The following is a 26,114-nucleotide window of genomic DNA, read 5'->3' on the forward strand; positions in this document are numbered from 1 at the left end:
GTTCACGTACTGTTGAAGCCTGGCTTGGAGAATTGTGAGCATTACTTTGCCAGTGAGATGAGTGCAACTGTGTGGTAAACCAGGCAAATCAACTGGAATGGAAAAGGGAGCCCAGTGATCTGGCTTTCACTGGGACTCCTTTTCCAGTCTGGGGCCACTGAATTTTCTTCAAATTTGTACTTGATTTTATGCCTCCAGCTGCTTCAAAGAAGACACATCTCTATCCATTACCTCCTTCTTTTATTACAATGTATTGATTAGAAAATATTAAAATATACAAAAAAAAAAGAACAAAAAAATCTTAAGTAAAAAATCAAGAAGTTTGGTGTGTATACTAATCTTTATTTAGACTAAAAATATGTAGTCTATAAAACCAATTTTAAAACTTTCTATACCTTTTAAAATCTATAAGCTATTATTTTTACCCCAGTTCTACAAAAGAAGCTTTCAGGCTATCAAGAGGAGCATGAGATAATGAAAGCAAGGTCATTCCATCTTCTAAGAATCCAATCAACAGCTTTCGGTCTTCTTCCTACAGATGAAAAAGAATGATAATGAATTTCCAAGCAATCAGGTAGAACTTAAAAACCATCATTTCGTATCTATAATTAGAAAATTTTATCAAATAAGGGGAATATATCCTGATTTGGAAGCATTTTAACTAAAGATATTTATTAAGCATATCTACGATCACAATGGTATGAGGACAAACACTATTCTGATTCATAGATTTAGACCTGAGCTGTCAAATATGGCAGTCACTCACCACATGTGGTAACTTACACTCAAACTAAAGAGAAGTAAAATCGAAGATTCAGTTCCTGAGCTGCACTGATTACAGTTCAAGCTGTTTAACACCCATGTGTGGTCTCCTCACTGGACAACTCAGACGCAGAGTACTTGCATCGCTGCAGAAAGTTTGATGAGATAGTTCCGGTTTGAGACATGAAAAGGGTATTTTTTTAAATTAAAATTCATTTTAACAGTTTTACTTCCCCTTAATTTTGGCTCTAAATACTTAAATATAAGCCACTAAAACAGTTATCCTCCTAAGAGTAGAAATTGATATCTGAGAAATTATTAGTGGTGAGAAGTCACACAGTTGCTGAAATACAGACCATTATGTCCTTAAAAAAAATAGTCGCACCTTTGATTAAAAAAAAATTACCTTTATTTTTAAGCTTTCTTTGACAAACCATTATTTTAATAATCAGAAAATATTTCTTTCTTTCTTTGTTTACATAGCACACTACTAAGAAATTTGTTAGAAAAAGCAAGTCTGCTCAATAGAAAAGTTAAAAAGATAATTGTACGTTAAATTAGCCACGATCTGTAAGGGAAAGAATCTGACATTCTATCAGAAAATAAATGTATAATAAATTAGAGTCAAATATTTTGTCTTTAGGGCTATATTATCTCAACAATAAATGGCTTCTATATATGTCAGTATCAACATTTCCTGGTGGCTCGGTGGTAAAGAATCCACCTGCCAATCAATGGAGGAGACGCAGGTTTGATCCCTGGGTCAGGAAGACACCTGGAGAAGGAAACGGCAAGCCACTCCAGTATTCTTGCCTGAAAAATCCCATGGACAGAGGAGCCTGGCAGGCTATAGTCCATGGGGTCACAAAGAGTTGGACATGACAGAGTGACTAAAAAGGCACATACATCACTAGATCCATGACAAAGACTGGGTTACCATCTAACTTTTCCTACATGGTCAGGTTAACTTAGAGTGAGGCAGAAATAAAGGACTGACCAAAGTAATGCTCACCATGAATAAAGGATGGACACAGCAGTTTTATAATATGCTGGTCTGCTTAGTGAAGGACAGAAATACTGACAAGCCACCATCAGAGCTATGGTGGAACAGAAACCTCACTCATTTTTAGTTGCTTACTGTATCAGAGGATCCACAAAATTTGGAAAATAAACTGTAAATCTGAAAAAACTTAACTGTGAAGTAACAGCTATAAAATATACTGCTAAATGAGCATGAATTCTTTGATTTGAAAATTTACTACAACACGATTTCTCAACTTTGAAATTTCAAAACAAGTAATACTGCTTATGTACTTGATTCAAAATAGGCTTTGTTTATCAAAGCAACAAGGACAGTTAATTTACCTTAACAGAAAATTTTGTTTAGTAAGAAAAACACTGGCGTGTGCTTCCTTAAGCACTGGCAATCTATGATAGCCACTCAGTTCTCATTTTGTAAATAGTAGCAAACCTCTTATCTCTTTAGATATTTGGATTTCACACAGTTACTCAAAAAATACGTCTATATTGATTTATTCAGTAAATCTATTCTGAGGGACTACTATGAGACAAACCTTGTATTTCATACTTTATCAAGCCTTAAAATATGTATTTCATATTTATTATGCCTTAAAATACTATTTATGGTCAAAATCAACAGACTTAGCATACTTCCTGCCCAAGCTTAAAAATGAGAGAGGAAAATACTGACATCACCTTTGTTATTCTGCTGCAAGAGCTTCCAAAATTAAAGAGGAAAACAGTATTCGTGCTGTTGTGCCTGGTAATGTGCTAGGACTTAATCTCCACAAATTGAAGGACAACAGCGGATGCAATCTGTTAAGTTTACATGACTTAAAATATTCTAAACACAGAGCTCCTGTGTGTATCTGTATTATGAGGTAGTCTGAGAAACTAGGGTAGAAACATTAAAAGAATACTGCACTACTTTAACTGAGTTGGAGCTTCTACTACAAGATATCTTATGATATTGTAGAACTACAGTTTAATATTATAAGATGGTTCAAATCTGTTTTGGAAGAAGAGTGCAATAAATATGAATGGCTACACTTTGAATTCAAAAAGCAAAAAAAGTTAGGAATTAGTGTGGAAAATTTGGGGAAAAAAGATTTTCCTCTTTGATTTTCCCATTCTAGTTCCTTTTTAAAACTTAACTTGGATTTATTTTATTGTTTTCCTAGGATTACATTCAGATTAATTGGGGGGAATGGTCAGGAAATACTACATAGGAATTATTGTGTCATGATTTCTAAAAATGCTTTATCTTGAGTCCATAGTTTCAACTCACAGGTGGGACTGCCTCACACTTAAAAACGACTGATGTGCCTTAACACACAACGTGTTAATTTAAAGCAATGCTATGTAGAGTGAGGTGGTCTGCTATACTGGTGACCACCAATGAACCACCTCCTGGGTCAAGCTCTCGCTCAGTTTCCTCTTTTTTCAATCTGGATTGGACCTGTGACTTGCTTTAACCAACAGAATGCAGTAGTAGTGATGTGCTAATTCCAAAGCCTAGGCTGCAGCCTAGAAAATTCTGTTTCTTACAATTTTGGGAGCCCTAAGCTAGCACAGAATGAGTCTGGCTCTGCCGCTCCTCAGGATGTGCAGACAGAGAGAGGCCCTAAGACCGTGGGGACTGAAGCCCAGCCACGCTTCCAGGAGCCCCACCAACCAACCAGGTGAACGCAGCCACACAGCGACTACCAGCAAGAACAGCGGAAGAGACGCCCAGCTGAGCAAAGACCATGAGCAATAAAAGAGTTATAACAATCCTTCATGTTTCGGGATCACAAAATACTTTGCTAAAAATGATGAAACAGTATGTTATAGCATTTTGCAGTGTGCTTCAGCTAACACATGTGCTTTATTAATGAAAAAATTATCATGAAACACAAAGAAACTGCTACATAAGTACAATCTAACACTTTTCAACAAAATATCAAGAAGCACAAAATCTCTAATTTTATTTAACAGAAATAGTCCTCAAGAGACTTATTAAAATATGCTTTCTACAATAAATTATTGAATAAGAAGAATAAATAAATTTGTTTCTCATTTATGGGTATTATTTTCACTTTTAAACACATTAAAAGACATAACATGAGCTATCTTTCTAAATAGAAAGGGCTTTTACATTTTCCAGCCAAAGAATTTTTCCCTTACCTGAATATAACACGTAAGGACTCCTGTTGCATAAATGGGGACATTAGCTTTAGTGAGGACCCCATTTCCTGCTGAGGAATCTAAAAATCACAAAAATAATTTTAAATATCTGAGTATGCTTTAAATGTAAAGCAAAAAGTCAAAGTCATAGTATAAATTTTATTTTAAATTACAATTGGTTACAAGGCTTACAAATAAATGTTATCATTACTTTAAAAATACTTTGATCAAAACATATATATCCACTGGTGGTTGTGAAAATGCAACTGAATACTTTTCAGAGCCATTAGCATACACAATTTTGATAAACGGGAAAAACTTTAATGACCAAAATTAGATACTATACTGTTATTTGCATAGTCATAAATCAGAGCTTTCTTTAACACTTTCCCAAGTGGCCGTATAAGCATGTTGTATGAATTTTCAGGCTTCTAATTTGCAGTATTCAGTAAAACATCAAGGTATTCAGCTGAAAGGCGACACCTAGATATATATTTAACCTGCTTCTAGACATTGAGACCTAGTTTCTAGTATTAGCCTAGTTCCAGAGGTCTTCCTCCATCCTGTACAGGGGTTTTTCAGAAGCCAGACAGAACCCTGACTATTTTCATGGAATAGGGAGGCTAAATACAGCTTGGGGAGAGGGGAAAGCATCCAACCACAGCTGAGTGTCCTGTGACGACTTTAAGACATCAGATTTTCTTATGCAGCATGTGTAGACGATTTTTTAAAAACAGGTCCAGAGATGATATGGCAGTTGTGATTTATAGCACCAACAGCTCTCACTTACTGATGTTAGGCATTATTTGAAGCACGTTACATTTGCTTTTATGTACTCAAACTTTTAAAAATTACTTTTTTCAATTCTTACATGGCTTTAAATTCTTTTCAGAAAGTAGTACATACAGAATTCAGTTAAAAGCATGTATCTAACCATCTTGAAGGTATTTTCACCAAAAAAGAATCTATTTTCATATCAATTACTATTTTAGGATTTTTTTATTCTCTTGGCAAGAGTCATTTTATCTTTTGGGGAGTACTGATGTTGGCTAAGTGTGACTATGGTAGCTGAGAGGTAAATCTGAGGCTACAAACATAAGCTTAGGTTGAATTCATACATATAGACTGTATATAATCACCTCATAACTAATAATTCTGAAAGCTATCATCATCAGAATGAATAATTAACTAAACAGATAATACCAATTTTTAATTCCAAGTAATTAAACCATTAGAAAGCTATGAAATATAAACTTTAGGAAGCATTTGTCAAAAAAAAAAAAACACAACTCACTGACATTTTCAAACTTCAAAGGAATCATTTATTCACTCTCTAATTACCACTGAGGACAGACAAAAATGGAGTTTTCCAGATGACTCAAATCAAATCACTAAGGTAAGACTGAGATAAGAATTACCTATACATCCAAAACAGCCAAGTTAATATACAAATCACGGGGACTATACATTTTTGTCCTTAATATTTTTCACAATTCATTCCTAGAAATTCAATCCTAAAAATACACAGGGACCTAAGATCCACACATAAAGGAGTTCGTGGTGCTATAACCAGACTTCTTAAGACAGTAATTGAAAACTATGAACAGAGGGGCTGGAGCTGCCCAATAAAGCCTGTAGTTTCTTTAAAATCTCATGTTTCATTACAAAAAATATATGTATACCTTATATTCTATTCAGTTATACTTGTTTTAATTTTTAAAAGTTCTAAGTAACTAATTATGAATTACACGCTCTGTATTTTTTCCTTTTTAGTATTTCAATTGCACCACTTCAAAGCTCCAAGGGTACAAGTAAGTACACAGTCTGAGAAGGTCAGGCTTAGGTCAATTTGATTACAGTGAAGGTAGATATTTACAATAAAACTGACAGAGATTAATCTTACTACTACTCTGTGGAAAGGATATTAGATGTAGCAGTGCTGTAAACCCAAGAACTCCAGAGTATAAATTTTCCTTTTCAACTGTACTTGTTAGTTTATTTATACAATTTGCGTTGTATATTTGTGCAATTTTCATTGCACAAATGGATAAAGTATTTTTCTGGAGTAAAGAGACTTAATTGTTTGTAAAAATAATGATGCACAAACTCACCAATATTTTCTTCAGACAGCCTTAAAATCTCCTGGAACTGAAGTTTCACCTAAGCAACCCAAAGAAAAGATCCAGAAAGTCTCCGGTTCAACAGACCAGTCAATGTTTAAATAAGATGTTTCCTACCATTGCTACTACTACTGATTTTTAAAGATTCAAGTAGTCAAAAACACAACAGTTCTTAAAAGCCATAGGAAAAAAGAATGGTCAAGTTTCTGAAAACAACATCTTTTTAGAGATAAAATTTTTTAAAAATCAATTTAGGTCAGCAAGTTTTCTGAAGGACCTTAAGATTCCTTCATTAAATTAAAATCATTTCCAAGGTGACTTTAAGTGTTTGAAATTACTACCTCCCAAAACCGAACCTGATGATAGAAAGGATACTTAGGCAGATATTATATGATTAAAACTGTTGAAAGAAAATGTTGTGTATAAAAGGAATGAAAATGAAATTCGATTCATTTAGGATATTCAGTGAGTAAGATACTCTTTATGTTATATCCATTGGCTTAGTCTTTAACTTTTTTAAAATTTAATTTTAAACATGAAAGACAGAATTTAACATTAAAGTTTCAAGTTAGAGGGAAAGCTTGTTTCAATTTTCATTTTTAACATCAAAGATTTCAGGCCTCTGAAGTCAACCACTTAAGTGTTAAAGTGAATTCCTAATTGCTTTTGTAAGAAAAAGTAAAATAAATAACAGTTACTTCTTCCGGAGATGTCAAACAGTTTTTGCCAATAGTAATTCCCAGTAAAGTCCAACTATACTTAATAATTAGATGTTAATCAATGATTTGGTTTCCCCTAGAGTAACATTAAGCTCTGGTTCTTGCCCTCCTATCAATAGGTCAGGCATATTAAATTGCAAATTCCATTTAAACTGAGATGTAGACCACTGTGAAAAGATTAACCTACAGCATCAGATGTACAGGGTTAAATTTCATTTCACACATGAAAAGATTAAGTACAGATACATTAAATGATTGATTCAAGGATACACAGTCATAACCCATTTTCTGAATTTTGTCAGTCCACTATACCAAACTGTCATGCTCTAAATGTTTCAAAAACTACAGGCTCAGTAAAGAGGTGCCACAAAATTTTTACCTTTTAAATGTACTAACATATAGCAACTACATCTTTATAAGGTTTTGTTAATGCTCTAAGTAACTGGCTCAACAATCTGTTACGAACACAAATGGATTAACAGGATTAAAGAAGAAAGTAGGACCTAAGGACTTTCTAATTTTAATATTTAAACAACAAAATAACCTGGTTAGGCAAAGGTGACAGTGATTGAAATATGCAGCATTTATCTCAAGTGTCCATTCTATTCCAAGAGCTTCTATCTTGTAGCAAGTATTCTACACAAGCTGCTTTGTTTCTATAATCACTGAAAGTGAAAGTTGCTCAGTTGTGTCCGACTGTTAGTGACCCCATAGACTACACAGTCCATGGAGTTCTCCAGGCCAGAATACTGGAGTGGGTAGCCTTTCCCTTCTCCAGGGGATCTTCCCAATCCAGGGACCGAACCCAGATCTGCTACACTGCAGGTGGATTCTCTATCAGCTGAGCCACAAGGGAAGTCCAAGAATACTGGAGTGGGTAGCCTATCCCTTCTCCAGCAGAGCTTCCGACACAGGAATCGAACTGGGGTCTCCTGCATCGCAGGTGGATTCTTTACCGACTGAGCTATCAGGGAAGCCCACAATCACCTGAAGTTCTGACCAAAGCATATAGAGGAAACGGGGGCTTCCTGAATCTCTGGTAGATTCAGTACAAGAAGCACATTCAAGGAATTGCAGTGGAGTCCCCCAGCTGATACTTTCTCTGCTGGAAAGCTCTGAGACATCCACAGTGAGCAGACCTTATATTTAAATGTGGATACAGACTAAATTTTGGGTAAATCATTTTCTGAAAATCAATAAAGATATGAATATTACAGACCAGAATTTTCTTTTATGATCATAGTTTTCTAAGATATTAAAAGATAATCAGAATAAAGGAAGGGTTCCTGCTTTTACTTACTCTGCCATAGCATTAATTAACACATTACATGTTTATATGTCTTGCATATAAGACAATATGAAATACAAGTTTTTACCTTAGTGTTTGTAAAAATTTGGCCAAATGTCCGGCAAAGGCGCCAGAAAAATCTGGAGAATTCATGGACACAGGCAGTTGAAGTGACATTAAATTTGCCAACTATTTCTATAAGCTGTGGTAACCTGAATAAGAAAGAAAGGAAAATCGGCAGGGGATACAAATAAATTACTGTTTCCTTGCCAATTTTGGAAACAATCCAAATCTAACAATCTCTTCTGCTTTTCACAACCAGTAAAATTAGAACGCAAAGGAGTTGTTTGGGACCCTTTGAAAAAGTCTTAACTTCATATTCTGTAAACTTCTTACATTTTAACAGATTGTCATGAAATATATGGAACCTTAACGGCAGAGTTCTAAGTGTGGTGTTAATAAGACTTAAGTCAATGGAGGTGATACTTCATACAAAAGCTTGGCTCACATGGCACCATATATTTTAGCCTCAAAAATGAGAAGTCTGGATGTAGTTTACAATCCACCGCCACTTTTAGATACTAAGGGAGCAGGCAGGTCTTTCTGCAGTAATACAAACGCAGATAAGCACAGATAAGCAACCACATGTCTACAAGTATAAATCTCTCCTGAAGACAGTTACCACAGATGACACCAAGTTATGTTTTGTTATTTTTTAAAAAAAATATTTCACTATATTTTGTCCCTCAGTTCCCAGGCTAAATATCGTGAGCTATTTTCCATTCAAGTAGCTGAGATGTACCCAATGAACATGGAGGTGGTAACTTACAGCTGACTGACCACCCACAGTAACCTCTCCCAGCCGGTTGTACCCTCGTGTTCCAGCTGGTGGTCATAAAGCTGTAGTAGCAGTGCCAGTTGTCACGACTTCAATAATAGTAGACACATCCTAAGAGGTGACACAGGCCGAGGGAACCCAGTCACTGTAAACACAGAGACGCGAAATAAGTCATGCAGAAAATGGCGGTTTGGAAAGTTAACTCTCTGATCAGAAGAAAAGTAAGGTTCTGCCTCCTAATACCTATTTAGCATATTCTAGACTTCAAATACAAAACTAAAATACATTAAATCACTTTCAGAAAAAAATGAAATGTAGTTGATCCCTGCACAATCAGTGGTTAAACTAACTTATAGTCAGACCTTTGTGTCAGAGATTCCTCCACACCCACAAATTCAACCAACCATGGACCAGGCAGTACTACAATATTAACTACGGAAAACTATCCATATATAAGTGGATGTATGTACCTCAAACTCCTGCTGTCTAAGGGTCAGCTGTAAATTTCTCTTGCATGTGAACAAATTTAACAAATCTCAAAAAATTAAGATTTTATGAGACTAAATATCTAGTAAACGAATACTGAAATGAAAGAGTTTGCCAGTAAAAAGCAAAACATTTTTTATTTAAAAATTTGCTCCAAAATAAGATCTCAGTTAAAATATGGATTTGAATTTGGGTTAAAAAAAAAAAAGATAGTTGTAAATCCACCAGACTGCTTATGTTAATAAATAGTAACTACAATAAGATATTTCCTTCATGGAGTAAGAAACTAATAGGTTGACAGCAGGAAAAATTGTTTAATACCAGAGAATAACCTAAAATACACTAAAGCTTGAGTTGAACAGGATTCTTAAGTATTTAATCTCCAATATTAAATGCTTTATTTAGAAAGTTTTCCATAGTTTGATAAACATTAAGTTAATATAAAGTGTTAAAAGCAGTGACCAGTAAGATAAAGCTATATGTAATAATAATAATTAAAAAATTATTATAAATATTATAACCAGGGTCTCAAATACAAACTTTAAAAGTTTTGGGGGAAAACTGAAAAAAATGACTTTAAAAATTGTGTAAATAAATAATGAATATACATTAGTATATTTTCAAATTTGAACATATCAATAAAATGTATGATCCTACAGATTAGATTAGATTAGATTCCAGGTCTTAGCTGGCTCTTAAGCGAAGACTGCTACCAACAGCTCCTTAACTGTTGAAGAGAAATTTCTAGTGGCCCAACAGCTCCTGCATAGAGGTTAACACCCTAAAAAGACACAATGAAGGATGCAGCATTTTCTCAAAGCATATGAATGGCTTAATGATAATCATTAAACTTAAGAAAACATGAAATAACCTTTAAAATGCTGAAAGACAAAATTAAGGTGGTATTATCTTCCTATGCTTCCTAAGGTACTTAACAATATCTTAAGGACAGATAAAGGTTGTCCCTTGTTAGTTCAAGTCTCTACTTGCTATCATAATACACAAATAAATGAATTTAGGTAAAATGGTATCCCATACTCTGAGATTTCTGCATGAATCATTATCTCAACCTAGGAATCAAACAGATTTGGACAGTGAGGGATAGTTGTACCTATTTCTGTATCATGTCGAAGCACATCTGATCATTTCAAATAGGATTATATCATATTGGTCACAATCTGTGATACTACGATGGAATGCATAGTATTCCTTCAGAAATATGACAAATTACTCAAAAACAGTGGAAGAGTTGAGAGTCAAATAGATAATGTTAAGATTTATTATAGGAAAAGTGAGGTCCAAAGATTTAAAGCGAGGTCCAACAGAAGCAAAACAAGAAATAAGCAATTACTTGGATAACTCAGGGGTTCCCTGGGGGCTCAGATGGTAAAGAATCCGCCTGCAATGCAGTAGACTGGAGTTTGATCCCTGGGTTGAGAAGATTCCCTGGAGAAGGGAATGGCTACGCACTCCAGTATTCTTGCCTGAAGAATTCCATGGACAGAGGAATCTGGCGGGCTACAGTCCATGGGGTCGGAAAGAATCAGATATGACTGAGCATCTAATACACCATGGATAACTCAGTTGTAAAAGATAAGCAGTCGGAATGATAAGTTTGAGGTTTAGGAACCTCAAAGTATTATTCTATTTAAAATGAGTTTTAAAAATTTAAGCATCTAACTTGTGAACATACAGAAAAGTCCTCAGAATGCCATTTCAATAGACTGACAAAAAGCTAGCATTTCATTGTCTAAAAATTACCAAAAGTATCCAAATCCAGCAAAATAACAGCTACTATGATTCTTTAATGTATTTCCTTCCCTCCAAAATGTCAGCTCTATGATGGCAGAGATTTTTGGCTGTTTTCTTTGTGAGTGCATCTGAAGTGTTCAAAATAGTACCTTGCATACATATTAGCTAGTGTTGTGGCATTTTCGTTATTTAAGAAAAAAACAAATAACTCTTCACTTGTAATAAATTGTATCCCAAATTATATAGATGTGCATAGAGACAGACATATAGACACAGCTATATAGACAGACCCTAAAGATGGATATAGTATTTCCTCATGTATAGTAAATGTATTATAACCTACATGTGAGTATAACATTAACATTTACAGCTACTATTAAAAGTCAGAAGGTCAAATTAAGTCAGTGAGAATTTAAGATTATTTTTGACATAATAAAGACATAATCACAAGGAAAGGCCACATAAACATCTGTTCAGAATGGTGAAGTAGTTTTGAAATTTTTCTGTCTAATCTCTAGCATGTGCTTGGCCTTGGGTGACACTGAAGAATTATTTGCTAAGTGAATGAATGATAGCAAATGCTATGGGGTGAACTGTGTCTCCCTTAAAAATTTGTATGTTGAAATCCTAACCCCTAGGACCTCAAAATATGATCTTACTTGGAAATAGCACTATTGCAGGTGTAATTAAATTAGATAATAAGAAGTCCCACTGGAACAGCGTGGACTTTCAATGCAATATAACTGGTCTCATAATAAAGGGAAGTTTGGGCATAGAGACACGCACGCGCACACAGAACAGAATGTGAAGATGAAGGCAGAGATTGGGGGGATGCATTTACAAGCCAGAGTACCAGAGATCGCCAGCAAGCCACCGGAAGCTAGGGGACAGGCAGGAAAGAGCTTTCCCCTCACAGCCTTCAGAAGGAGCCAACCCTGCTGACAACTTGATCTTAGACCTCTCGCCTTCAGAACTGCACGACAACAAGCATCTGATGTTAAAGCACTATGTTTCACCTACTTTGTTACGGTGGATGTAGCAGAACATTGCAGTAAGACAGAAAGAAAAGGGAATTAGAAAGTCCCTAGGCAGCCGAAGTGCCTTAATGAGTGAAGGGGGAAACCTAAAGTGGCCAGCTGTGAGCACTTTGTGTTTTATCTTTAAGTCTGAAGTTGCATTCTCCTCAATAATTATAATTAAAAATTATTAAACTAACTCTACCCTTTCCATTCTCAATTTTCCAAGGAAAACTGGCATTCTTACAGTATATACCATTTTTATGTGATGCTTCACGCATTGTTGGATATACTGCTTCATATCCCAGAGATTACAGGTGGCCCGGTTTACTTTATATAGAAATTGTAACACTAAAAACACTTGCTTTTATACTCCTGTTTATTAGAAGCCCAGAAGAGATATGAATAATTTCACAAATCTGAAAACCTCATACATACTGATAATAGCTTGTCTATAGCCATTTATCCTGGGGGTTGGGTGCTTTGGGGCTACCACGTGCCATGGATCAAAAGTCACTTACTGGTTAGCTGGACTCTGAGCTAAGAAAATAATGGCTTTTGCTATCAATTTCATTTATTCCTGAAAATAAATCATATTCTTTTTTCTGGGGAAGAAAAAAAAACTGCTGCATATGCTTATATTCCTATCAAGGACACAGCAGGAAACAGCAATTACACTTTATTTCCCCTACTGAAAATAACACAAAACAGCTGAGGAAGAAAAAAATACAAAGAAAATTAAAACAAAAAGCTTCACGAACTGGCCCTGGTAACTATTAATTCAGCTCTGTTAATAAAAGAAAACACTTCTGACTTACCACACTGAAAAAAAAAGCCACAAAAAGGCTCTAGATTAAGAATGGAGAGGAAGAATAAATATTGTAAAATAACACCATGAGGCTTATCCATAAATGATGAAGCCAGGTAGCTCCCCTTAGGTATCATACAATCTCTGACCACGCGGTTCCACACATATAATACATTTCAGTAATTATGCTGTCATACAGTGACTTGTGGAGAAGGAAATGGCAACCCACTCCAGTAATCTTGCCCAGGAAATCCCATGGACGGAAGAGCCTGGTGGGCTACAGTCCTTGGGGTTGCAAAGAGTTGGACGTGATTTAGCAACTAAAACAAAGTGACTTTTACAATTTTAATCAAAAACAATTCTGTGGGAAGCTAAGCTGTCAATGTTCTACATCTCCCTTCCATAATTTAAGCTCAATACCTTCTATCTGTGGCACGTCACCATGAAGCTTGGCTTTGCTGGAGAAGGGTGCGTTCTGCAGCACTAATGCAAAGAGAGATGGGATCAAGGACTGCAAGGCAGACAGACATGTGTGAAGCTTATGTTCATCCAGCCCGTGCTCGCCTTCCTGAAACATAAGCAGGTGGAAGCTAATTTAGTCTCCTGAGAGTATGCATTTATGATACTCTTCCTTTCGGTGGCAAACAATAAAACATTTAAGGACATGTATGTTAGCCTCACAGTAAACCTAATGGAGATGACCAAGAATCTTTTCTGAATTGCTCTGAGTATGTGAAAATATGAAGAGCTAAAGCACTGTGGGGGCTTCCCTGGTGGCTGAGAAGGTAAAGAATCTGCCTGCAGTGAAGGAGATCCTGGGTGGATCCCTGGATCAGGAAGATCCCCTGGAGGAGGAAAAGGCAACTTACTCAGTATTCTTGCCTGGAGAATTCCATGGACAAAGGAGCCTGGTGGGCTGCAGTTCATGGGGTCACAGAGAGTCGGACTCTACTGGTCGGCTAACATTTTAACTTTCGCTAGGTACTGTGGACGTAATAGAATCTTTTGTATGGAAAACTTCAGGGTCAACATCAGTCATTTCATTTGTATGCAACTTCTTTCACAGGTTTTTTCTTTTAAGAGGGTCTTAACATTTGAAATTTTAGAGGTCAGGTTAAAGATATTAAAGTGATCAAAGGAATCATTTTAAATGCTCACTGTTAAACCAGCAGTAGCACTTATTATTTTCTCTCTACTTCCAAACTCCTTTCATAGATTTGATGACAACTATACTTACCAGTATTTAATGCATTTTAAAATAATTCAATGTAAAACACAGAAGAAATTTCAAAACGAAACAAAAGAAAGAGATAATAGAAACAACAACCAAAAAGAGTAAAACAATCACTATGGTACACAGAAACCAAGTATTAAAGTGAAAACTAGAATCACTAGAGATAAAAGCATTTAATGCTGCTCAAATCCACTTGGGATGTCATTATATTATAAATAACAACTGTGTCAGAAATACCAGATATGTTAGGTTTTTTTACTATCAAGTTCTAAATTAGTTAATTTCTTTATGGACCATTACCTGCACTGAATACTGCAGCTATGTTTAGCAGCAATGTGGAATTAGCTGTGTTATGGAATGGAACAAGGAAAACCCGGTATGGATAATTCTCAGATAGAAGGGATGCAAATATTTTAAAAAAGATACTTGAGAAAAATTCCCTAGGTTTCATAAAAAGAAGTACTCCAGTCTAGTTGTCTATTTATTGTCTTCAACTTGCATTTTGAAATTTATAGGAAAACAAGTCCAATTTTTAAATTAGATAAATGCACATATATACATGTAAGACGATATACAGAGTAGTATATATATGTTAAAATACTTTATGTTAAGAGTCTTATAAAGATTCTTAAAATTTGGGGGTAGAGAGGGCAACAGTGTAGTTTCAGAGGCTGATACCTGATCCTGGTCCTGCCATTTGACAGCTGTGGAAAGTTAAACAGTTTCCACACCAAAAAGCCAAAATATAATTCAAAGAGTTCTAAGAATGAAATAATAGATTTTATTTATAAAATATGGTATATAATGTGTACATAGTACACATGAAAGACATGTTAGTTTTTCTCCTAGACGCTGAGACTTTTAGTACAAAAATTAGTTTCATTGTATCGACTTTTCTTCTGTTCTCAGGAAGAACGGAAAATTCATTTTAAAGAGTGAGGGCACGAATGAATGCAGTGAAATAAAGTTAAAACATTTTGACATCGTGTAAATAAGAAAGCTTTGAAGACTCATATTTTAAGTTGTCTCTGCGTTCTGGGTGAAGCTGAATACTTTATCTAAAGTATTTAAGTATTCAGAAGAGGTTAGGAAGAGGCAGCATTAGGAACAGTGTCAGAGTAGGTGCCACAAAGGTGCTATTTTAGCTGACAAGGTCAGATCGTGCCCTTTCTCCTTAGCTTCAGTCAAGCAAAACTTCCTCAACTCTCTCTTGGCTCCAGACCAATAGAGTCTTTAACGGGCAATTAATTAGAATGTTTAGCAAAGTGGTATTTTCTGTCTTTGTTTCCCCAACATTCTTTCAAGATGGCTTAAAACACACCTTTAAAATTTCTATTAACTGTATAAATAAAGGAAGCATTTACCCTGAGAAGTTTTTCAATCTCGTTCAGCAATGTGGGTATAAGGTGAGACTGTAAATTTCCAAGTTCTGTAGTCCAGGCGGCAGTGGCTGGTAAAAATACTTGATGTGTGGCACTAACGACTCTTTCTGAGGGATCACCCAAGGCTGACAGCAACAGTTCAAAACCCTGCCAAAAGGAAACAGACGACGGGATTTAAAACAAAACAGAAGCCTCAAAGACACAATAAAATGTAATAAACATACATTCCAGTACATTTAGAAGACATTTTAAGCAAGAAAGAAGCCATTCATAAGCCTGCCTTCCCCAATTTCTTCAAAGAAAAATGTCATGTATCCATTGATGGGGAAACCAGAGAGAAAATGGCAAGCTTGTTGCCAATTTCCTGCCACAAAGCTGTGGCAGATACTATAAATGAATCAAGGCATTTTCTCCTTGAAATTGCAGAATTGAAACCAGGCAGCCAACTTTAACTTGTTCAAGTTGACCCATTTGCCATCCATACTATAGATTATGGGGTATCTGAATTAGAGATTTGGGATATTACACCATTTGGAATTTTATAATGGAATAGATGGGATTTATTCTGAAAAGCATACCTGCTGATATTTGCCTGGATCATCAATGTATCCCATAATGATACCAAGGCTTTGATCACAGCTTCTCTTACCAAATCTGCCTTATCTTCCATTAACATTTGTTGCAACATTGAAAGAACCAAGGAGCTACGGATCTCTTTCTGAAATAAACAAGAACATGTTTTACTATTTATTTATACTAGCAGCAGAAAAGAATAGAAAAAAATGACAGATAGCCATGTATTCACAATCCAGATTAAATATAATATTAACACGTTGCTATGTTTGCTGCAAGTCCTAATTTCTGAAAAACAGAAGACATTATAGACACAGCAGAAGTGCATGCCTCTCTCCACCTTCCCCCTTGCCCTAATTCTCCTCTCTAAAGATAACATTTACCCTGAACTTGGTATTAATCATCTCCCAGCCTATTTTTGTATTTTTACTACGTATGTGCCAATCCCTGAAACCTTCACAGAGTGCTTTTGGCAAATCAACAGTCACCACTCCGCCATAAACAGATTCTTCTGTGTAAAAAGACTATTCTTTCTATCACTACCTATGGAACTCAGAAAAGCACTGATAGTCATAAAAACAGGAGGGATTACAAAAATCACTCTGGTAATCAAAACATTTGCCTGGGGTAGGAGTATGGAAACTAAAATCCTGGTGTTGCTATTTTTTTTTAAGAACTGAGGGGAAAAAAAAAAAGCAGAATGATAAAACATGAGAGTAAACTTTAAAAGTGCTTACAAAACTGCATGGTTATTTCAGATGCTACTATTAAATATAATGTCAACTACTATTGCGTCTTAAGTTTCATGCAACTTTTACCCCATGGATTCAGCCTAATTAATGTCTGAGGTTGGAATAAAGTGTCATTGTTTTCATATTCTTGCCCTTCCTTCTCTTTTTGTACCATTATTGTAACTTGATCAATTTATAAAATTCTTTAAAACCTCAACTTGTTTAGCTCACCTTTACATTTAACAGTTACAATAAAAGGAAATGACCATTTCTATAAATCTCTAGTCAGTGTGATTTGGTATGCAGAGCAAGGTCTGAAAGACGTTTTTAAATATCTAGTTTTTGTTTTGATTTTTAAAAACAAAAATATATGTAATTATAGAAAAGTTTAGTCACATTTAGGGTGGTGAATATACCTTTTGGTACAGCCTTGTTTATTGATCTTTTAGGTTAAATACTGCTTCCCAACATTTCTTTAAAAGTGTATTAAAAGGGCTTTTTGGTTGATATCTACACAGGCAATAGACAGAGGTACGTAAACCTCAGCGGGGTATTTGCTTTGCAGCAATCAAGGCTGAGGTCAACTGTGGCAGTTTCCATATGCTAAGGAAACCCACAGGACAAGTTAGGAGGCTTCACGCCATCTGAGCTATGACTACACTGAGGTTTTACTGCTACCAGTTACAGTGGGGTAACGAGGCAAGTGGAGATTCACGCAGGAAACATTAAGTCCATTATTAACACTGCTTGGCATTCTAATACTAGAAGCAGTGCGGAACAGTTTCTTCCTTCTTTGAGAGCATGTGATGTTCAGCTCTCTCTTGGGACAATAAATAATAGGATGCTCAGACTCACTCATGGATATCTACCTATACAATTTATCATAATAAGATAATTTTCTCTGAAAAGATAGGAAAACACTAAAAAAAAAAAAAAAAAGTTTATGCCCAGTTCCTGGTGGAAGTATGGGAAAATAAGAACTCTGATGCAAGGCTAATAGGAGTTCAATCTATGATGTCTTGGTTGGGGGGCGATTTAACACTGTCCAAATAAAAAATGCACATGTCAAGAGAAGCACGATACAGAGGTTTTAACAATATGTGAAAATTTAAAATGCACAGATTCCCACACAAGGGATAAATAGATCATTGTACAGTGCGATTAATTCCGAGTAAGAAAAATTTTAAAGATACAAAAATGTAAGCTTGCATATGCATGAATTTTTATTTTCTTAAGTATTCATCAAAAACCATTAACCACAGATGTCTGTCTTTGGAGAGAATGACTAGGGCCAGGGAAGTCTTTGATTTTCATCTGTCTGAAAATTTATTTTCAACAACAACATTTCTGGGAGTGAAGACTATAAATTATTCTTAAATTATTCTTTGTATTTTTCTGTATAAAAAGAAAAGATAAATTTTATTTTTTAAAAAGACAATTGTCTAAAAAAAAAAAAAAAAAAGACAATTGTCTGACTCTTGGGTTTCTCAGTCTTCACTCACCCTCACACTAAAGAATGTGAGGTAACAGTAAATGTAACATAAATAGCTCATGTACTGTTGAACAGTTCCAATTTTTGTACTCCTTTTAAAGAGCAGTCTTATAGAAATGACCCTTCAAGGCAGGGGTCAGCAAACTGGGCCAAAAGGTCTTTGCTGCAACTACTCAACTCGGCTGTTGCAGTATGGAAGCAGACACAGACAAGTCACAAGAAATGGGTGTGGCTGCATGCCAATAAAACTTTATTTATAAAAACAGGCTGTGGATTCCATTTGGTCTCCAGACTGTCAAGCTCTGCTTTAAATTACCGTTGTTCAAAGTAAAATGACTCTTGATATCACCTCTTGCTTCCATCCCCTGTAAGCCCTGGACCCATCAGGAGACACCTCAAGAGCAGAGCAGGCCAGCGTGCTCAGTCTTCTTCCTGGCGGGAGGCCCTTGGTCATTTAGAAACTAATGAGCACCTCAAACAGCTTTTGTTTGGGTGGGTAATATCTCCTGACATTTATCATATCAGAAATTAAAAACGAGAAATTTCAAATTATTAACTCATTAAAAACAATAAACTTCTTAAAGGTTAACATGACTAATGAAATTACAATTTTAATGGAAATAACTATAATCAAAAAAACTAGTGAGAGGAATAGTGTTGCTTTATATTGTGTTGCAAATCTCAGTGACGTCTGACTTAAAAGAAGACAGGTAGGATCATCTTATCTGCTCTGCCTTCAACTATATGTTGCTTGGGTGGAAGTACTTAAGAAAACCTGGCCTCACAGAAACACGTAACTGAGAAAGGGAGAAGTATCTTCATAGCCTCTTCTGATAAGAATAGAAGCTGTCAAGCTCGGAATGGTGAATACAAGTTTTCCAAAATTCTTGTTCTCATTAGAAGTTCTAATTTTATCATTGACAATGAAAACCGTCTACTTGTTTTCCTTGAAGCAAGGCTCCATGTCACTTATCTTCATGAAGATGTCTGCCACATACCAAGTTTGAATAATCACAGCTTGTTTTTCAGTGATCTATCAAGTAAAATTGGTACCCCATGAGAAAAGCAGCTGGTTCAGCTCACAACTCAAACTATCTGAGTGCTTTCTTTCTGCAACAGCCATCATAGTTCAGAATGCAGCAAAAGGGCTTAATATCAGTATTTTCCAGCTGAATATACAGAATATTAAAAAAGAGGCATACTTAGGGTCAAAATTTAGGAGAATTAATAATTTCACCGATTCACCAAGTTTATTTTTAAGTGAAGTTGACTTTCTGTGAGTGCCCTGTAGTGAAGAATATGATCATTATCTCTCCATCTGGGGGTCACTGCTTTGATCAGCGCTAATGCACTGCCACCGTTGCCCATTACAAATTTTGCTTGCACCAACACTGTAACTGTCAACACAGAGAAAAAGACAAAAAATGTTTTAATATTATTACGAAAATAATGTTCATCTCATGGACCTCTTCGAAAGGATCAAGGAACTCCCCAGGGTCCTCTGACCAAACTTTGAGAATTCCTGATGAGGTTTAATATATTTATACTCATGTAAAATCAATGGCTAATGTTCCCCTCTGTCTGCAATGTCACATGGTATCAACGTGAGCTTTCTTTATTCAGCTTAACTTCTTCCTTTGTTACGACAGAATGTGGATTAAAACGTATAATAAGACACCTGAAAAAAAGGTTTCTCTATTGCTAAAAAAAGAAGGAAAAGTTTTTTTTAAGAAAAATCACAATTCTTACAGGAAGGTAGGGTGCCAGCACGCCACGAGATTCTGCCACAAGCAATCTTCTTTCTGGGTATTTGTGATTAATCTAGAGAAAAAATAAATAAATCAAACATAAACAACATACCCTCCCTTCCTCCAAAACAGAATTATTTTTCACCACAAATCCTGTTAGGAATGCAATAAGGCTTCTTTCTTTCCACTTCTGAGGATACCTATACCTGGATCAGGATTAAGGAACTCAGAGAACCTAAAAAATGAGTTCACGGGGGCTATCTGTTGAAGAGAAAGAGGATAAAGCAAAGATGAAAATATGGCAAGGTGTCTAGAGATTGTGGGCTTGCCCAAGACAGCTTTCCTTAGGATGTCAGGAGCAACCTTTTCCTTCCCTAGGAACATTATTATATTTTCAAATTTGGAAAATCCCGCTTCTAGGTATTTACTGATATGGCCTACAATATGTACCAGGAATGATCCTTCATTCCTCTTTTTTACCTCAAGGATTACGTTGCAAATTATCAGTGATTTAACCAGAGCTCCTGACTGGTGTTATGACTTTGTTTTTAAAGTAAGTGATGTCAATTCATTCCTGCTTGCATATGAAGATCATGGGGTTTTACTATTGTAATGACTACGCTGAATCATAACAAAAAATGACAAAAACAAAAAAAATGACACATACTGGGTTTTGTTCCCATATGTCTTCTTCATAGAATATAAATCTTTCTTTGACTGGAAAAGAATTATATATGTTCTCATATTCCCATATGAAAAGGTGACATAATTCATTAAAGTATTGGATGCCTAAAATTAAGAAAAGAAATTACGAAGCAATCTACTGGGCAACAAACTGGAGGCAGGCGGTTGACAGATCCCTGATGTCCATGTTTATTCGGGTTACAGAAGAAAGAGGTGGCAGGGGAGTTGTTGGTAACTGAGATCTCAGAGTTAGACTTAACCCAGAAACAGTAACCTCAAGACAAAATGGTTTGAATGTCATAATATGTTACACATAAACTCACACGTTTCTTTAGTCTAGCAGGATGTCTCAAAATTAAATGTACATACTACAGTCAACTCTATTACTACATACTTTCAATGAACAACCAGAAAAATACAGAAAATTCTATTTACACAATAGTATTAAAAAGAATAAAACACTCAGGAATAAACTTTAGAAGTATGTACATTGTATTCTGAAGACTATAAAACATTACTGAAAGAAAATTCAAAAGACCTAAATAAACGGAGAAGTGAAGTGAAGTGAAGTAAAAGTCGGTCAGTCGTGTACGACTCTTTGCGACCCCATGGACTATACAGTCCATGGAATTCTCCAGGCCAGCATACTGGAGTGGGTAGCCTTTCCCTTGTTCAGGGGGTCTTCCCAACCCAGGGATCACGCCCAGGTCTCCCGCATTGCAGGTGGATTCTTTACCAGCAGAGTTAAAAAGCTTGGATTTTACTCTTCACAGTGATTCCAGGTGAAGAAATTCATGCATCATTGCCAAAACAAACAAAAAGACATCTTAAATTCATGGATTGAAAGGTTCACTATTGGAATGGCAACAATCTCCAGATTGATCTACAGATTCAGGGCAATCCTTACAATTTCAGCTGGCTTCTTTGCAGAAATTGACATGTTGATCTTAAAATTTACACAGAAATTAAAGGGACTCAGAATAGCCAAAACAACCTTGAAATACAAGAACCAATTTAAGGGGCTGGGGCTTCTTTTATGGGTAATAAAACTGTTCTAAAATTGATGGTAGTGATGGCTGTGTATCTCTGTGACTACTAAAAACCACTGACTTGTAGACTAAATAGGTGAGTGGTATGCTATCTGAATTACAATCTCAATAAAGCTTAAAAGATGGAAAAACAATTAAAAAAGACATGTACATATATAGAACTGTAGAGAACTGTAAATTCAAAGTTGTGTATATTGTTTCCAACTTAACTTGATTTTCAGTGATTAGAGTCTCACCCTAAATTAGTGTGCATTACAATTTGCAGGTAACATAGGGACTGTCAGAGATAATATGAATAATATATAATGTTCCCTTTCAAATAATGTCTCTGGATTACTAAATTAGTAGATGAATCTACTAAATTTTAAAGAAAAAAGTGAATATCTGAAGAAAGTGGGAAGAGAATTCTCAAAGACCATATACTTTAGCAATATTCCGGAGAGTAATATTTTTTCTTAAGAACAAGTGACAGAGCAGATATAAATAAGGCCATGAAATCTGTCTTCATAAGTAAGAAATTCATCTTTTTAGGATGGAACAATGAGTTACTTAATGACCTAAATGTCAAGTGTACAAAGTCAAAGATCCTGAATTCTAGAGAAGACGGGAATATTCAATATAAAACCAAAAGTATTGTTAGTAAATAGTGAGTTGAATTATAAATATACAGACTTCTTACATCAAAGGTTTACACTTTATATTCTGTATATATTTGTAATATATACAAGTATACAGTATATACAGATACTATGTCTATTATTTACCTCCTTACTTATGCATACACAGAACCTCTTGCTTTCCCTGAACACATTAGTTTTTTTATATTTTTTTGTATTTTGTATCTCACTTGATTCAGAATAAAGCAAAACATCCCAGACGTTTCTTAAGCACTGTTAAATCACTGGGCTGGGCAACAGAAATAGTAGCATAATTTATATCCCACATATTATTTCCTAATAGCATTTTAAAAAGATAACATGAGCATTTACAATAACCTAGAATACAACAGCTAGAGAAAACCCAATACAGCTATTTACCGGTTCCCAACATTGTGGTAAAAGTTCAGCTTCAACATGTGTGGGTCCAACGTGACGTGCAAATGCCACACAGCCCGTCAGCACCATTTGCCTGAAAGACAGAATTAATGCATGTAGACTAGCATTTGCATTAGAAAGCATAACTAGGACTAAGTGTTAAAGGAGTCAGCTCTAATTATCATGGAGTACAACTATTTTTGTACAATCAAATTTGACTTTTGACTTTTCCCAGTGGAAAGGCTGCCCCAAGGGAGTGAGTTTCTTAAGACTAGTCCTTCCAGCAATGGCAACACCATTTGAGAGATGTTGTGAAGAGATTCTCTACTGTTGTAAAGCTGAATCTCCTAAATTAACTTCCCATATATATAACACATTCTGAGATTATGTTTAATGCTTCCATTTCTAATGAATTTCAGTTTCTAGTCACTAAATCAATCTATGATTATTTTCCCAGTATTCCTATAATTCAGTTTCCCAGGGGGCACAGTGGTAAAGAATCCACCTGCCAATGCAGCAGACCCAGATGACACAGGTTCAAACCCTGGACTGGCAACGTCCCCTGGAGGAGGAAATGGCAACCCAGTCCAATATTCTTGCCTGGAAAATTCCATGGACAGAGGAGCCTAGCCTATAGTCCATGGGGTTGTAAAGAGTTGGACACGACTGAGCAGACAGATTTCTGTAATTAAAAACTATGATACCATATTAGTAAAATGATACTTGAGAATTTTTGGTATGGAACGCAAGATAACTGTGGTAGGCAGCTTCTGACATGATTCCTAATGAGGTCTGTCTCCCGATATTCATGCCTGTGTGTAATCCCATCTTGGTGAGTGTAGACTGGACCCAGTGATTTGCTTCTAACAAACAGAATAATGGCCAAAGTGATGGGATGTCACTTATGAGATGAGGTTACAAAGGCCTGTGACATCCATCTCGTGAGACAGTCTTTTCTGCCTTCTCGGCTGGCATGCTCTGAAGACACTACCATGTTGAATGGTTTCATGTGGAGAGAAACTGAAGGCAACTTCTGGCTATAAGTCAGTGAAGGAGGAACCAAGGCCTGCAGTCCAAAGATCCACGAGAAACTGAATCCCGCCAATGACCAACCACGTGAATGAGCTCAGACGCAAATCCTTCCCCCATGGACCTTGAGGTGACTACAGCCACAGACAACACCTTGACTACAGCTTTATAAGAGACCCAGATGAACTGACTCACATAAATCATAATACAAGTGTTACTTTAAACCACTTTCTTTTGGGGTAATTTGTTATAAAACAATATATAAATAATTAATCTGATAGTTTCATTTGATGATGGATTTATAGTTCAAAATTTTGAAAAAGATTTTTCACTTTTCAGAATGAAGGTACATTTAAAATGACTCTGAAAGTCAGAATGGTAAGTTTCTTTTTTTTTTTTTTTTACTTCTGATTACCTATGACTTCAAAACCAGTAAAACTTGATGGAAAAAAAAAGCATGTTTTCCAGAGATATTTCAAAGTAGCCAACTTTAAGGAAAACCAAAACAGAATGTTTAATTCATATCAACTATAAAAGCAATAACTCATTGCTGTTTCTTAAAATATGTCGATTTAACTGAAAATTGAAGAGTGACTTTACGTTTCTACTTAGTCCATCCGAGTCAGCTACAACTGTAGCTGACTGCTGAGTCAGGCTGAGGAGAGCAGTGACAGACAGTAAGTATATGGGCGCTAGGAAAATGTTGAGCCAGTATGTCTTCCCTGTATACGGCGGCTTCCTTTCACCATAACCTTGTAATGTTTATCTACATGATTTCCCTTTATACTTATGTCATTGTCTTCTCTGATGGCTTCTCAATTTTTCTTTCTCTATTTCCTCCTACTTTAGGAAGGCAAATAAAGTGAATAAAAGACAAATGGAAAAAGAAATTCCCAGGCTTTAAGATAGACATTTAGCTTCCCACTAAAAATTTCTTCATTTCTGATCATTTCTACTGCTACTAAAATAATGAGAAGTCATATACATAGGTTTCAGAAATATTTGATAATTATAATAAATGAACTGTTGAAATTTAAGCATTTTGAACAAATGTAAGAAGTATATACTTGTATAAGACCTTCATGTGAAATAACTTTAAATCGTGAGTCACCATCACTATATTAAACATGTACAAATTTGTTCAAAAAATGTTAAGCCCCTCAAAATAAACTTCCTAGTCAGCAGAATTAAGAGTCACAATTGTAAAAAGTAGGTCAGTTTTGAAATATACTTGAAAACAGAAAAGATCAGATGGCTACAGATTATTAATAGCATTGGAAACAGACTCCTGTGATAGTAAAAATACTATTTCTACTTGTGGGAAATCATAAATACTGTTCCTACTTGTGAAATTATTTGACTGGTATTTGACACAATGGGCTTCCCTTGTGGCTCAGCTGGTGAAGAATCCTCCTGCAATGCAGGAGACCTGGGTTCGATCCTTGGGTTGGGAAAATCCCCTGGAGAAGGGAAAGGCTACCCATTCCAGTATTCTGGCCTGGAGAAATTCCATGGGCTATAGTTCCAATACTTTGGCCACCAGATGGAAAGAACTGACTCACTGGAAAAGATCCTGATGCTGGGAAAGATTGAAGGCGGGAGGAGAAGGGGACGACAGAGGATGAGACGGTTGGATGGCAGCACCGACTAGATGGACATGAGTTTGGGTAAACTCCGGGAGTTGGTGATGGACAGGGAGGCCTGGCGTGCTGCAGTCCATGGGGTCACAAACAGCAGGACACGACTGAGCAACTGAACTGACACAATAGGTGGAAATATGGTGTTAGTTATGGCTGCTAGCAAAGAATTACCAAAAACACAATACAGCTGACCATAAAATTGGACAGTCCTTGTGTCCTCCTCAGGAGGGCACAAGGAAGCTTGTGATTCAGTAAGTAAAGTAATAACTGATTATATGTCAAACTTATGCTAATTTAAAATTTTTGCTTTATTTTTTATTCATATCAAATATAGTTAACAGTTTAGCTTATTTAAATAAATAACTTTATTTCTGAAAAGTGGAAGATCAACTGCGAATATGCGTGTTTAAATCCTGATGTATCTTGACCTGAAGTCATGCGGATAGCTACTTTTGGCCACCAGGTGGCAGCTGTTAGCTTTACATGCAGTCTGTAAAAACGGGCTATGTAAATTGAGAGATTTTTGCCTTGCACTCTAAAAAT

At 35.8% G+C, this 26,114-nt stretch overlaps 1 non-coding gene and 1 pseudogene across 1 annotated transcript; both read right to left on the reverse strand.

Moving 5' to 3' along the window:
• Window positions 1–223: 223 nt before the first annotated feature.
• Window positions 224–26,114, reverse strand: part of LOC122709153 — a 77,451-nt pseudogene continuing 51,560 nt past the window's right edge.
• On the reverse strand, window positions 21,555–21,627 carry LOC122709737. Its single transcript, XR_006345704.1, has one exon. It is a non-coding gene; the product is annotated as a small nucleolar RNA SNORD36 (small nucleolar RNA).

The sequence above is a fragment of the Cervus elaphus genome, chromosome 15, assembly GCF_910594005.1.
Source record: "Cervus elaphus chromosome 15, mCerEla1.1, whole genome shotgun sequence".
Classification (NCBI taxonomy): Eukaryota; Metazoa; Chordata; class Mammalia; order Artiodactyla; family Cervidae; genus Cervus; species Cervus elaphus.